The sequence below is a fragment of the Leptodactylus fuscus genome, chromosome 3 (genome assembly GCF_031893055.1).
Source record: "Leptodactylus fuscus isolate aLepFus1 chromosome 3, aLepFus1.hap2, whole genome shotgun sequence".
Classification (NCBI taxonomy): Eukaryota; Metazoa; Chordata; class Amphibia; order Anura; family Leptodactylidae; genus Leptodactylus; species Leptodactylus fuscus.
In genome coordinates, this window is record NC_134267.1 from 67,259,918 (window position 1) to 67,264,892 (window position 4,975).

Here is a 4,975-nt window from a genome sequence, read left to right on the forward strand (position 1 = left end):
CTGCTGCTCAACCACTCTATTCAACATCTGAAACGTTGAGTTCCAGCGTGTGGGGACGTCGCACAAAAGCCGGTGTTGTGGCACATGCAGGCGTTGCTGGAGAGATTTTAAGCTAGCAGCGGCTACTGTCGACTTGCGAAAGTGGGCGCACATGCGCCGCACTTTCACCAGTAGCTCTGGAACATTGGGGTAGCTCTTTAGGAAACGTTGCACCACTAGGTTGAAGACGTGGGCCAGGCATGGAACATGTTGGAGTCCGGCAAGCTCCAGAGCTGCTACCAGGTTCCGGCCGTTATCACAAACGACCATGCCTGGGCCCAGGTGCAGCGGCTCAAACCATATTGCCGTCTCATCGAGGAGGGCATCCCTCACCTCGGAGGCAGTGTGCTGTCTGTCCCCCAAGCTGATCAGCTTCAGCACAGCCTGCTGACGTCTACCAACGCCAGTGCTGCAACGTTTCCAACTCGTAGCTGGGGTCAATCTAACAGCGGAGGAGGAGGCGGTGGCGGAGGAGGAGGCGGTGGCGGAGGAGGAGGAGGAGGGGGGTGTTCTTCTCGTGTCCCTGCCAGGAATGTTAGGCGGGGAGACGAGGTACACCGGGCCAGTTTGGGAAGCAGTCCCAGCCTCAACTACATTCACCCAGTGTGCCGTCAGTGAAATGTAGCGTCCCTGTCCGCATGCACTTGTCCACGCTTCGGTGGTCAAGTGGACCTTTGTGCAAAGCGCGGAACTAAGGGCCCGCCTGATGTTGAGTGACACGTGCTGGTGCAAGGCGGGGACGGCACACCGGGAGAAGTAGTGACGGCTAGGGATGGCATAGCGAGGTGCCGCAGTTGCCATCAGGTCCAGGAAGGCGGGAGTTTCAACAAGCCGGAACGCCAACATCTCCTGGGCCAGCAGTTTAGCGATGTTGGCGTTCAAGGCTTGCGCGTGTGGGTGGTTAGCAGTGTATTTCTGCCGCCGCTCCAATGTCTGAGAGATGGTGGGTTGTTGTAAAGAAGCGCCTGATGGTGCCTTTGATGGTGCAGGAGAAGGAGATAAGACAGGAACAGGGGAGGATGAGGGAGAAGTCAACAAAGTGGCGGAGGCAGATGAAGTGGTGTCCTGGCTCGTCCTCTGGAGTGCATCGCCAGCACAGTCAGCAGTGGCAGAGGCAGAGGCAGTGGCAGTGGCAGTGGCGTGAACGGCAGGCGGCCTTTGTCCTGCCGTTGCTGCCTGCCACTGATTCCAGTGCTTGGATTCCAAATGACGGCGCATTGAAGTGGTGGACAGGTTGCTCTTCTCAGAGCCCCTAATCAATTTCGAGAGGCAAATTGTGCAGACAACACTATATCTGTCCTCGGCGCATTCCTTGAAAAAAACTCCACACCTTCGAGAAACGTGCCCTCGAGGTGGGAGTTTTTCGGGGCTGGGTACGAACTGGAACATCTTGGGAGATTCCGGGTGTGGCCTGGCTTCGCCTAAGCTGCTGACCTCTGCCTCTGCCTCTAGCTACCCTTTTTGGTGCTGCACCTGCCTCAACATCCACACTACTTTCCCCGCTTGACATCCCCCCTGTCCAGGTCGGGTCAGTGTCCTCATCATCCACCACTTCCTCTTCCAACTCCTGTCTCATCTCCTCCTCCCGCACAATGCGCCGGTCAACTGGATGCCCTGACGGCAACTGCGTCACATCATCGTCGATGAGGGTGGGTTGCTGGTCATCCACCACCAAATCGAACGGAGATGGAGGAAACTCTAGTGTTTGAGCATCTGGACACAGATGCTCCTCTGTTAGGTTCGTGGAATCGTGACGTGGAGAGGCAGGTTGAGGGACAATGAAAGGAGCGGAGAACAGCTCTGGGGAGCAGGGACAGTTTGGGTTATTGTTCTGTAAAGCTTCGGAATTTTGGGAGGAAGGAAGACAAGACTGTTGGGTAATAGGAGGAGAGGAGGCAGAGTCTGACTGGCTGCTGGACAATGTGCTGTAAGCGTTCTCTGACAGCCATTGCAAGACCTGTTCCTGGTTCTCGGGCCTACTAAGGTTTGTACCCTGCAGTTTAGTTAATGTGGCAAGCAACCCTGGCACTGTGGAGTGGCGCAATGCTTGCTGCCCCACAGGAGTAGGCACGGGACGCCCTGTGGCTTCACTGCTACCTTGCTCCCCAGAACCATTCCCCCGACCTCGCCCACGGCCTCGTCCACGTCCCTTTCCGGGAGCCTTGCGCATTTTGAATTCCTAGTTAGAAATTGGCACTGTATACCAGTAGTAAAAATTGTGGGTGCACGTAACCCCAATATATTCTTTGAATTACCAGTCAGAAACTGGCACTATATGGCAGTAGCAAGAAATGAGGGTATTTGTATTCCCAATATATTCTTTGAATTCCCAGTCAGACAATGGCACTGTATACCAGTAGTAAAAATTGTGGGTGCACGTAACCCCAATATATTCTTTGAATTACCAGTCAGAAACTGGCACTATATGGCAGTAGCAAGAAATGAGGGTATTTGTATTCCCAATATATTCTTTGAATTCCCAGTCAGACAATGGCACTGTATACCAGTAGTAAAAATTGTGGGTGCACGTAACCCCAATATATTCTTTGAATTCCCAGTCAGACAATGGCACTGTATACCAGTAGTAAAAATTGTGGGTGCACGTAACCCCAATATATTCTTTGAATTCCCAGTCAGACAATGGCACTGTATACCAGTAGTAAAAATTGTGGGTGCACGTAACCCCAATATATTCTTTGAATTACCAGTCAGAAACTGGCACTATATGGCAGTAGCAAGAAATGAGGGTATTTGTATTCCCAATATATTCTTTGAATTCCCAGTCAGACAATGGCACTGTATACCAGTAGTAAAAATTGTGGGTGCACGTAACCCCAATATATTCTTTGAATTACCAGTCAGAAACTGGCACTATATGGCAGTAGCAAGAAATGAGGGTATTTGTATTCCCAATATATTCTTTGAATTCCCAGTCAGACAATGGCACTGTATACCAGTAGTAAAAATTGTGGGTGCACGTAACCCCAATATATTCTTTGAATTCCCAGTCAGACACTGGCACTATATGGCAGTAGCAAGAAATGAGGGTATTTGTATTCCCAATATATTCTTTGAATTCCCAGTCAGACAATGGCACTGTATACCAGTAGTAAAAATTGTGGGTGCACGTAACCCCAATATATTCTTTGAATTACCAGTCAGAAACTGGCACTATATGGCAGTAGCAAGAAATGAGGGTATTTGTATTCCCAATATATTCTTTGAATTCCCAGTCAGACAATGGCACTGTATACCAGTAGTAAAAATTGTGGGTGCACGTAACCCCAATATATTCTTTGAATTACCAGTCAGAAACTGGCACTATATGGCAGTAGCAAGAAATGAGGGTATTTGTATTCCCAATATATTCTTTGAATTCCCAGTCAGACAATGGCACTGTATACCAGTAGTAAAAATTGTGGGTGCACGTAACCCCAATATATTCTTTGAATTACCAGTCAGAAACTGGCACTATATGGCAGTAGCAAGAAATGAGGGTATTTGTATTCCCAATATATTCTTTGAATTCCCAGTCAGACAATGGCACTGTATACCAGTAGTAAAAATTGTGGGTGCACGTAACCCCAATATATTCTTTGAATTACCAGTCAGAAACTGGCACTATATGGCAGTAGCAAGAAATGAGGGTATTTGTATTCCCAATATATTCTTTGAATTCCCAGTCAGACAATGGCACTGTATACCAGTAGTAAAAATTGTGGGTGCACGTAACCCCAATATATTCTTTGAATTCCCAGTCAGACACTGGCACTATATGGCAGTAGCAAGAAATGAGGGTATTTGTATTCCCAATATATTCTTTGAATTCCCAGTCAGACAATGGCACTGTATACCAGTAGTAAAAATTGTGGGTGTATATAGCCCCAATTCTATTGCTAGGGGACTTGCAGGGTATTTCTGGGGTGAAGGTGGGGGGGGCACACCGTTGGAACGGGTATCGGGGGTATATATCGGGTATACGGGAATACACTGACAGTGTATTCCATTCAGGATCCTGGGAAAGCTGGGTTGCGGCGATTGAGCCCGTCAGTGCCACGTTACACTGACAAGCTTCTCCCTGGAATTTAGCTCTTACAAGAGCTGTTGTGGTTGTCTTCTCCTTCCTATCCTAGCCTGTCCCTGCCTACCCAGAATCTAAGCCCTAGCTAGCTGGACGGAAACCTCCGTCCTCGGTGAATTGCAAGCTCAGAATGACGCGAACCTGGGCGGCGCTGTTCTTTTAAATTAGAGGTCACATGTTTTCGGCAGCCAATGGGTTTTGCCTACTTTTTTCAACGTCACCGGTGTCGTAGTTCCTGTCCCACCTACCCTGCGCTGTTATTGGAGCAAAAAAGGCGCCAGGGAAGGTGGGAGGGGAATCGAGTAATGGCGCACTTTACCACGCGGTGTTCGATTCGATTCGAACATGCCGAACAGCCTAATATCCGATCGAACATGAGTTCGATAGAACACTGTTCGCTCATCTCTAATGGCTACCATACTAACGATGCACACAATTGTGTGGATGAAGCCCAAGTAAAAGTGTAGACAGAACATGGGCTCCAATGCAGGAAACTTAAAGGAAAAACCCTAAGAGTCTTCTACTCAGAGGCATAACTTGAAGCCCATGGGCCCTGATGGAAAATTGGTAATAGGGCCCCTACCAACCTCATACCATTTATAATAGTGGTATATATATATTTTTTTTTTATTGGCAGAGCCATTTTTATATGGCGGTAGCTACTATTACCTCTGCGACCCCTATAGCTAGGCCTCTGCTTCTGCTCTACCTCAACCAAGCTGATGACATGAAGCTGTGTTATTGTGAATACTTTGCCTGAAGTAAGGGCCATTTATTGCTTGTTGACAAGTTGTTGAAGAAAGTAAGCCACATTTTACTGAATAAGTAAAAAAATAAAAACTGTAATTCCCATAT